This window comes from Primulina tabacum, chromosome 15 (genome assembly GCF_025594145.1).
Source record: "Primulina tabacum isolate GXHZ01 chromosome 15, ASM2559414v2, whole genome shotgun sequence".
Taxonomy (NCBI): domain Eukaryota; kingdom Viridiplantae; phylum Streptophyta; class Magnoliopsida; order Lamiales; family Gesneriaceae; genus Primulina; species Primulina tabacum.
Genome location: NC_134564.1, coordinates 6372690 through 6384703, shown reverse-complemented (window position 1 = coordinate 6384703; position 12014 = coordinate 6372690).

Here is a 12014-nt window from a genome sequence, read left to right as displayed (position 1 = left end):
GTTATCTTCCAAGCTCAATTTGCAGAAAAACAGTACACGCTTCATATCTTACATCTGATCTTTGGAGATCATTTTGTACTGCTATTTCGTCACCTCTTCAAGCAAAACACTTTACGATAATTTTCGAAGAAGAGTTTGTAATCTGGAAAAGAGTCTTTTCCAGAACCTTGTTGTATTGAATTATATTGTGTTGAGTTACTAAGAGTTTCAGTAGGCAAAAAATAAGTCCTGCTGAAGTAGGTGTGTACAAGTGTGTACTATAAAATCCAAAGTCTTTTAGTGATACTTTCTGGAAACAGAAGAAGGGGAGACGTAGAAGATTTTATCTTCGAACTTCCAGAAACAACTACTGTTCTACTGTCTACTGTTATTACTGTTTTTCACCTTACTCCATCGGATCGTTTCCGCAATTATATTTTTGATCTGCTGGATTTACGCTTAAACAAGAACACCTACAATCTCTAACAGGATTCTAGCACCCTTTGCAAAAACTATCGTCAAAGGAAAGAGTTTATTCATCCCCCCTCTAAACTCTACATCGATCCCCAACAAGTGGTATCAGAGCAGATTTCTCTTGTTCTGAAAAATTTACAACAGTTAAGGCACATTTTAGCAAGGTTCCCATGTTCTCAAAAGAAGACTTTGATGACTGGAAGATCCGGATGCAAGCTCACCTTGCAGCTTAAGATGATGACATGTGGTATGTCATCACAGATGGTCCATTAAAGATTTTAAAGTCTAATACAGCTATTGCTGTTACTGATGGTGCGCCGCAAATGGTTGAAAAACCAAGAAGCGAATGGACTGGCGAAGATAACAAGAAAGCCAATCTTGATAATGTTGCGAAGGACATTCTTTACAAAACCCTCGACAAAAATACCTTCAGCAAAATCAAGATGTGCTCTACCGCGAAAGAAATCTGGGAAAAGCTCATTCAAATATGTGAAGGAAATGAGCAGACGAAGGAAAATAAACTGTCTATAGCAATGCAGAAGTTTGAAAATCTGAAAATTAAAGCTGGAGCTCTGAATGAGTTTGATGAACGGTTCAGCAGCCTGGTTAATGATCTAGCAGCTCTTGGTAAAGAGCATGGCAACAGGGAAATAGCACTCAAGGTGATGAGAGCTTTACCCAGGGAATGGGACGTCAAAACGATGGCCATGAGAGTCTCTAAAGATCTAAACAAGTTGGAGCTACACGACTTGTTTGCTGACTTGAAAGCCTATGAGTTCGAGCTAGAAGTGAGAAGCGGAGAAGAGCCCTCAACAAATCTACCAACCAAGGCTCTTGCTGCTACTGCTGCTACTACTTCTACTGCTGCTGCTGCTGTAGTTATTCCACAAGCAGTACCTGCTACCATCATTGAGAGCACTTCTGAAAATACTGCTGAAAAGATCAGCAATGATGCTATGTCTCTCTTTGTAAAAAAGTTCTTCAGGTTCATGAAAAGGAATCACCGAGCTTACCAAAGCCCTAATCGGAACTTCAAGAAGGATACTGAAACGTCTGCTTATTCGTTGTCTTAAAAAGTACCAGAAATTTTTTTTTTTAAACCTCCCTTAGCATCGGCCGAACCATAAAATATTTTTGACATCATTTTAAAAATAAATCAACCATCTAACATTTAAAAATCCAAAGAAAAATATTTTAAAGCATAAAATCGTCAAACAATTTACTAACCTAAAAGCATTATTTGAAAAGTATAGCCCATACTATAACCTCTCAAAAATCTCTCATAACATAAATAAAAGTCATAAAAATATCTTTAATATAACTTAAAATCATAAATCATAAACTAGTGCGGAAAACTAGCGTCGGTCCTCGGGTTATGTGCACCTTCAGTCCAGCAAAGTAAACCATCAAGACCTCCATTATCATATTATCATAATCACATGCATCAATCACACCTAGTGAGTCTAAAGACTCAACACGTCATATCCTTGATAACAAGTAATACGTAATACAGTTAACATATAACAGTGAAAAATACTTGTACTTAAAATATCATTTTCATGAAGATGCATAAACTTAAACATTTTCGTAAACATTTTCATGATGCATAAAAATATTTTCAAAAGACATAAACATATCACTTAAACATATTCATATTCATGTCCATATTCGTATTCATATTCATGTTCGTATTCATGTTCATGTTCGTGTTTGTTGAATTCAGATCGTGATTGTGACTCGTATTCTTGATCGTATTGGGCGATGGATCCATCTAAAGAAACCACAGTACTTGGCGGCGGGGGACACCAGCAACACTCTCACCGGTCAACTGGGCCCTGGCCTACGTATTAACATATCATGGCATTGGAAATACGATCGTCGGGGCTCCCTCTGGGGCCTTTTCCCATAAATGGGCTCCCTCTGGGGCCTTCTCCCCTCACGACATCTCCAATCATATTCATCATATTCGTATTTCTATTCGTATCCGTATCCAAGGAAACACGATCGTCGGGCTCCCACTGGGACCATAACCCTCACGATATTTCCAACATATTCAGTAGTCACAATCCCTTCACATCCTTCAACATGTCGTATTTCCATCACTTATAAAAATATGCATATAATATCATTTTTATTTTGAAACCAAGCATGCAACATATCTTTTAAATGCCCAATTTAAATCATAAAAAAAATCATAGACATTTAAAAATCATAACTTAACATATTAAAAATCATAAACATCCATTAACATTTTAAAAATCATATATTAACGTATAAAAATTCATAAACATGTGAAATAATCATATTAGCATATTCAACAGCAAATAGGGCACTGTCATGACGTTTACTAATTTCTAGGTGTAAATTGATCGTTTTACCCCTGGACATAAAATTTCCCGTTTTTGAAATTTTCTTAATTTCATTGACTCTAACATGTCCTAAATAATTATTTAACCTTACATGAATTTTTTCATATTTTTATTTAGCGTAATTCGAGGACTTTTAAATTAATCTTTAAATATAACGTATTAATGCGTTTTAATCCCGAATTAAACCAAACCTTAATATAAAATTCCCAAATTGAAAACTTAGACTTCTAATAATTATTTAAGCTTAACCCTAATTTTTCATAATTTTATAAAGCTTAAACTAGGCGTTTCAATTAACTCGTTAATTAGCGTTTCGTGCGGCTATTAAATCCCTAATAAATACAAAACTCGATATTTTGATCCCAAACTTTTAACATAGCATTTTTATGATTTATCCTACCCTTAAAAGTCATGAGGCACCCCCGTGGACCCATGCATTTAAATTTAGCTTTATTATTTTCGTTTTGACACCTTATCGAACGCACCGAGCTATCTCCTAATTTACCCGAGCCACGCCCGAGCCACCTTGAACCAAAACCTAGCCAACCCATCTAGGGACCCTACTGTGCAAGCCCAGCCCGAAAAACAAGACTTGGTTTGCCCAAAACACTTCTGAAACTTGACCCCAAAATCTGCTTGTGTGTGTGTTTGTAGTGTCCTTGTTGCATTGGGACTCCTAGCCGCCTAGGACTCTACCAACCCTTAACCACCGACCACCCATGACCCTAACCTTCCCTGGACCACGCCCAGACCAACCCAAGCCCTTGAACACAAGCAGCGAAGCTTCTGAATTCTGCCCTACAGCCTGTGCGCATGGCTACTCTCCTTGGTTTCATGTTTTTCCTCGGCCCTCCTGAACCAAACCATACCAGACCTTGAACCAGCCCCTTGTGCCCCTTCTTAGGACCCTAAGGACCTAACCTAGCCCAGCCCAAAGCCCATGGTCGAGCCTCTTTCTTCTTGCACAGCAGCAACAGCCTGCGCTGTTTCCTTCAAGCTCTTGGGTAGGAGTCCTTCTTGGATAGGACTCCTCCCAGCCCACTTGTCTCGAGTCCTAGCATGGCTAGGACTCTTCCCCTGACTCACACATGACCCTAGCCCAGCTTGGTCCGGCCCCAGCCAAGCCAAGCGACAAGCACCCATCAACCGAGCCCTCAAGATTCACATATTCGTAAATGGGTTTCCAGCTTCTGTTAATTTTTGTGCAGCTTATTGTGCATGTTTCTAGGCCCTTAAAATTGTATAAAACAACCCTTAATTCATACCCTAATTATGGCAGCCCCTTAGACAATACAAATACATGATTTTGGTAAACAAAAACTCAAGTTTAGAACTCATGTGCATGAAATTTCGAAAATAATTATCATGGCCCTTGATTTTTCATTCAAAACATGCAATAAATCATATTATGGTGTGATGATGTTTGAAAGAAAGAATAGGCGTGCCTTTGCGTTTTAAACGCACGAAAAACCGTTGACGACGAAGAACGACGACGACGAGGGCCTACACTTGATTTCTCTTCAAGCTTTTCGAAAACTTTCTCTTCCAAAAATCTAGTGTGTGCCGTGTAAAACTTTGCAAGGGAGAGTTTGATTTGTTGGGGGAAGTGAGACGTGTGCTTTAGGGATTAGAGGGTGGGTTATGGGGTTTAATTGTATAACATATAGTTTAATTAAACACTAATCAAGCCTTGGCCTACATAGAGGTTAATTAGGCCCATTAGTACTTAATTAAAATATTAAAAATAATTTAATTTAACTAAGTTTGTGAATTTATTAGCCGGGTTGCCAAAACGCTCGCATTTTTGTTAAAAATCCAACACCAATAAAAATTACGTCCCGGCGTAGAAAATCACCTCAAAACCCCATATTTTCAAAATTAATAAAAAAAGCATCACCCATATTTTAAATAATTAAAAACATTTATTTAATAAAATCATTTTCCATTTTTTAGCCATCGGTTTTCGTTCCTCGATCGCAACTCGAATAACCTTTTAAAAATAAATTTTAATGCAACCATGTAGAAAAATATATTTTAAACATGTAAAAATGCACCACATAATTAATTAATGCAATTAAATCATTTAATTAAAATACAAGAGAATTTAATAATTGCATGCATGTGGTTTGCGTGGACCTTTAAATTTTCGGGGCGTTACAATCTCTCCCCCCCCCCCCCCCCCCCCCCCCCCCCCCTTAAATTGAATTTCGTCCTCAAAATTCGCTTATCCTTGGTAACCCAAATTTTAGACTTAGTTCTAGGATCCCAACAATCCACGCTTCTGCTGCACTACTCTGATAAAACTTAAATTCTAGAATGTTCTTACGTCTCTTTGATCCCAATTAATTTTACCTTCTAAATCTTTATTTTCAAATCGCAACTTAAAAAGACCAAAATGACTTAGTGCTATTACTATTATAACCTCGAATTTCAATTTTTCTTACAATTCTCAATATTAAAAGATGGATGACCATACTTATCGTATTTTGTTTTCCTTATTTTAAACCCAAAATATTTATCAACTTATCAAATTTCAACCTTAAATTCCCAAACGCATCCACTAACACTTAGATTTTCAAGCCTAATATTGTTTCATCCTTAAAAACCCATGATCAACATTCCTTATAATAATATAACCAAGGTATCCCAAAGTTTCAAATATTCTTAAAAGTCTAAATCCTCAAAATTCTTATCATTTAAACCATTTAATTATCGCTTATTGCTACACTAGTCCCCAAATTCCTTAATATTTGCAAAATAAATTCTTAATTTCCTCAAAAATTATTTTAATTGGTCCTTAATTTCGAAAATCTTACGATTAACCCATAAGTTCTTGGTATTCTTAACTCCATTCTACGGGTTTCTCATAAAATAAATTTTGATAATTTAAACTTAATCATCCAAAAATCAATTCCTATAAACAATATTACCTTTCATCAAAACTTAAAATCTCAATTTATACATTTCTATACTCCCAAATATCATTGCAGTCTTCGAATCATTATTCCTTACGTCTAATTCCCAAAAATTAATTCAACTAATAACCACGAATCATAAGTATTTTCTTAGAAAATCTACGTGTCCCAAAAGCATTCATAATAATCACGATTGACTTATGGCCCCAAAAGTAGAACGTCAATACTAAAACCCAAAAATCAACATTGTCCAATTCCACCACGTAGCCAACATGCGTTAAAATCAAATAATCGCGTATAAAAGTTCTAGAGCATATAAAACATTTATCATCATAATGCTATTAAACATGAGACGTGAGCATATAAGCCATGTACTTATGCAGGTAACATCATAAAATCATATAAAGCATGTAAACTTACAAATTGAGGCTTGGCGACTGATCTTTCTGGCGCTGATGGTGGCACAACCCTTTACAGGACCTTTGCTCTGATACCAATTGAAACGTCTGCTTATTCGTTTTCTTAAAAAGTACCAGAATTTTTTTTTAAACCTCCCTTAGCATCGGCCGAACCATAAAATATTTTTGACATCATTTTAAAAATAAATCAACCATCTAACATTTAAAAATCCAAAGAAAAATATTTTAAAGCATAAAATCGTCAAACAATTTACTAACCTAAAAGCATTATTTGAAAAGTATAGCCCATACTATAACCTCTCAAAAATCTCTCATAACATAAATAAAAGTCATAAAAATATCTTTAATATAACTTAAAATCATAAATCATAAACTAGTGCGGAAAACTAGCGTCGGTCCTCGGGTTATGTGCACCTTCAGTCCAGCAAAGTCAACCATCAAGACCTCCATTATCATATTATCATAATCACATGCATCAATCACACCTAGTGAGTCTAAAGACTCAACACGTCATATCCTTGATAACAAGTAATACGTAATACAGTTAACATATAACAGTGAAAAATACTTGTACTTAAAATATCATTTTCATGAAGATGCATAAACTTAAACATTTTCGTAAACATTTTCATGATGCATAAAAATATTTTCAAAAGACATAAACATATCACTTAAACATATTCATATTCATGTCCATATTCGTATTCATATTCATGTTCGTATTCATGTTCATGTTCGTGTTTGTTGAATTCAGATCGTGATTGTGACTCGTATTCTTGATCGTATTGGGCGATGGATCCATCTAAAGAAACCACAGTACTTGGCGGCGGGGGACACCAGCAACACTCTCACCGGTCAACTGGGCCCTGGCCTACGTATTAACATATCATGGCATTGGAAATACGATCGTCGGGGCTCCCTCTGGGGCCTTTTCCCATAAATGGGCTCCCTCTGGGGCCTTCTCCCCTCACGACATCTCCAATCATATTCATCATATTCGTATTCCTATTCGTATCCGTATCCAAGGAAACACGATCGTCGGGCTCCCACTGGGACCATAACCCTCACGATATTTCCAACATATTCAGTAGTCACAATCCCTTCACATCCTTCAACATGTCGTATTTCCATCACTTATAAAAATATGCATATAATATCATTTTTATTTTGAAACCAAGCATGCAACATATCTTTTAAATGCCCAATTTAAATCATAAAAAAAAATCATAGACATTTAAAAATCATAACTTAACATATTAAAAATCATAAACATCCATGAACATTTTAAAAATCATATATCAACGTATAAAAATTCATCAAACATGTGAAATAATCATATTAGCATATTCAACAGCAAATAGGGCACTGCCATGACGTTTACTAATTTCTAGGTGTAAATTGACCGTTTTACCCCTGGACATAAAATTTCCCGTTTTTGAAATTTTCTTAATTTCATTGACTCTAACATGTCCTAAATAATTATTTAACCTTACATGAATTTTTTCATATTTTTATTTAGCGTAATTCGACGACTTTTAAATTAATCTTTAAATATAACGTATTAATGCGTTTTAATCCTGAATTAAACCAAACCTTAATATAAAATTCCCAAATTAAAACTTAGACTTCTAATAATTATTTAAGCTTAACCCTAATTTTTCATAATTTTATAAAGCTTAAACTAGGCGTTTCAATTAACTCGTTAATTAGCGTTTCGTGCGGCTATTAAATTCCGAATAAATACAAAACTCAATATTTTGATCCCAAATTTTTAACATAGCATTTTTATGATTTATCCTACCCTTAAAAGTCATGAGCCACCCCCGTGGACCCATGCATTTAAATTTAGCTTTATTATTTTCGTTTTGACACTTATCGAACGCACCGAGCTATCTCCTAATTTACCCGAGCAGCCACCTTGAACCAAAACCTAGCTAACCATCTAGGAACCCTACTGTGCAAGCCCAGCCCGAAAAACAAGACTTGGCCCGCCCAAAACACTTCTGAAACTTGACCCCAAAATCTGCTTGTGTGTGTGTTTGTAGTGTCCTTGTTGCATTGGGACTCCTAGTCGCCTAGGACTCTACCAACCCTTAACCACCGACCATCCATGACCCTAACCTTCCCTGGACCACGCCCAGACCAACCCAAGCCCTTGAACACAAGCAGCGAAGCTTCTGAATTCTGCCCTACAGCCTGTGCGCATGGCTACTCTCCTTGGTTTCATGTTTTTCCTCGGCCCTCCTGAACCAAACCATACCAGACCTTGAACCAGCCCCTTGTGCCCCTTCTTAGGACCCTAAGGACCTAACCTAGCCCAGCCCAAAGCCCATGGCCGAGCCTCTTTCTTCTTGCACAGCAGCAACAGCCTGCGCTGTTTCCTTCAAGCTCTTGGGTAGGAGTCCTTCTTGGATAGGACTCCTCCCAGCCCACTTGTCTCGAGTCCTAGCATGGCTAGGACTCTTCCCCTGACTCACACATGACCCTAGCCCAGCTTGGTCCGGCCCCAGCCAAGCCAAGCGACAAGCACCCATCAACCGAGCCCTCAAGATTCACATATTCGTAAATGGGTTTCCAGCTTCTGTTAATTTTTGTGCAGCTTATTGTGCATGTTTCTAGGCCCTTAAAATTGTATAAAACAACCCTTAATCCATACCCTAATCATGGCAGCCCCTTAGACAATACAAATACATGATTTTGGTAAACAAAAACTCAAGTTTAGAACTCATGTGCATGAAATTTCGAAAATAATTATCATGGCCCTTGATTTTTCATTCAAAACATGCAATAAATCATATTATGGTGTGATGATGTTTGAAAGAAAGAATAGGCGTGCCTTTGCGTTTTAAACGCACGAAAAACCGTTGACGACGAAGAACGACGACGACGAGGGCCTACACTTGATTTCTCTTCAAGCTTTTCGAAAACTCTCTCTTCCAAAAATCTAGGTGTGTGCCGTGTAAAACTTTGCAAGGGAGAGTTTGATTTGTTGGGGGAAGTGAGACGTGTGCTTTAGGGATTAGAGGGTGGGTTATGGGGTTTAATTGTATAACATATAGTTTAATTAAACACTAATCAAGCCTTGGCCTACATAGAGGTTAATTAGGCCCATTAGTACTTAATTAAAATATTAAAAATAATTTAATTTAACTAAGTTTGTGAATTTATTAGCCGGGTTGCCAAAACGCTCGCATTTTTGTTAAAAATCCAACACCAATAAAAATTACGTCCCGGCGTAGAAAATCACCTCAAAACCCCATATTTTCAAAATTAATAAAAAAAGCATCACCCATATTTTAAATAATTAAAAACATTTATTTAATAAAATCATTTTCCATTTTTTAGCCATCGGTTTTCGTTCCTCGATCGCAACTCGAATAACCTTTTAAAAATAAATTTTAATGCAACCATGTAGAAAAATATATTTTAAACATGTAAAAATGCACCACATAATTAATTAATGCAATTAAATCATTTAATTAAAATACAAGAGAATTTAATAATTGCATGCATGTGGTTTGCGTGGACCTTTAAATTTTCGGGGCGTTACAATCTCTCCCCCCCCCCCCCCCCCCCCCTAAATTGAATTTCGTCCTCAAAATTCGCTTATCCTTGGTAACCCAAATTTTAGACTTAGTTCTAGGATCCCAACAATCCACGCTTCTGCTGCACTACTCTGATAAAACTTAAATTCTAGAATGTTCTTACGTCTCTTTGATCCCAATTAATTTTACCTTCTAAATCTTTATTTTCAAATCGCAACTTAAAAAGACCAAAATGACTTAGTGCTATTACTATTATAACCTCGAATTTCAATTTTTCTTACAATTCTCAATATTAAAAGATGGATGACCATACTTATCGTATTTTGTTTTCCTTATTTTAAACCCAAAATATTTATCAACTTATCAAATTTCAACCTTAAATTCCCAAACGCATCCACTAACACTTAGATTTTCAAGCCTAATATTGTTTCATCCTTAAAAACCCATGATCAACATTCCTTATAATAATATAACCAAGGTATCCCAAAGTTTCAAATATTCTTAAAAGTCTAAATCCTCAAAATTCTTATCATTTAAACCATTTAATTATCGCTTATTGCTACACTAGTCCCCAAATTCCTTAATATTTGCAAAATAAATTCTTAATTTCCTCAAAAATTATTTTAATTGGTCCTTAATTTCGAAAATCTTACGATTAACCCATAAGTTCTTGGTATTCTTAACTCCCTTCTACGGGTTTCTCATAAAATAAATTTTGATAATTTAAACTTAATCATCCAAAAATCAATTCCTATAAACAATATTACCTTTCATCAAAACTTAAAATCTCAATTTATACATTTCTATACTCCCAAATATCATTGCAGTCTTCGAATCATTATTCCTTACGTCTAATTCCCAAAAATTAATTCAACTAATAACCACGAATCATAAGTATTTTCTTAGAAAATCTACGTGTCCCAAAAGCATTCATAATAATCACGATTGACTTATGGCCCCAAAAGTAGAATGTCAATACTAAAACCCAAAAATCAACATTGTCCAATTCCACCACGTAGCCAACATGCGTTAAAATCAAATAATCGCGTATAAAAGTTCTAGAGCATATAAAACATTTATCATCATAATGCTATTAAACATGAGACGTGAGCATATAAGTCATGTACTTATGCAGGTAACATCATAAAATCATATAAAGCATGTGAACTTACAAATTGAGGCTTGGCGACTGATCTTTCTGGCGCTGATGGTGGCACAACCCTTTACAGGACCTTTGCTCTGATACCAATTGAAACGTCTGCTTATTCGTTTTCTTAAAAAGTACCAGAATTTTTTTTTTAAACCTCCCTTAGCATCGGCCGAACCATAAAATATTTTTGACATCATTTTAAAAATAAATCAACCATCTAACATTTAAAAATCCAAAGAAAAATATTTTAAAGCATAAAATCGTCAAACAATTTACTAACCTAAAAACATTATTTGAAAAGTATAGCTCATACTATAACCTCTCAAAAATCTCTCATAACATAAATAAAAGTCATAAAAATATCTTTAATATAACTTAAAATCATAAATCATAAACTAGTGCGGAAAACTAGCGTCGGTCCTCGGGTTATGTGCACCTTCAGTCCAGCAAAGTCAACCATCAAGACCTCCATTATCATATTATCATAATCACATGCATCAATCACACCTAGTGAGTCTAAAGACTCAACACGTCATATCTTTGATAACAAGTAATACGTAATACAGTTAACATATAACAGTGAAAAATACTTGTACTTAAAATATCATTTTCATGAAGATGCATAAACTTAAACATTTTCGTTAACATTTTCATGATGCATAAAAATATTTTCAAAAGACATAAACATATCACTTAAACATATTCATATTCATGTCCATATTCGTATTCATATTCATGTTCGTATTCATGTTCATGTTCGTGTTTGTTGAATTCAGATCGTGATTGTGACTCGTATTCTTGATCGTATTGGGCGATGGATCCATCTAAAGAAACCACAGTACTTGGCGGCGGGGGACACCAGCAACACTCTCACCGGTCAACTGGGCCCTGGCCTACGTATTAACATATCATGGCATTGGAAATACGATCGTCGGGGCTCCCTCTGGGGCCTTTTCCCATAAATGGGCTCCCTCTGGGGCCTTCTCCCCTCACGACATCTCCAATCATATTCGTATTCCTATTCGTATCCGTATCCAAGGAAACACGATCGTCGGGCTCCCACTGGGACCATAACCCTCACGATATTTCCAACATATTCAGTAGTCACAATCCCTTCACATCCTTCAACATGTCGTATTTCCATCACTTATAAAAATATGCAT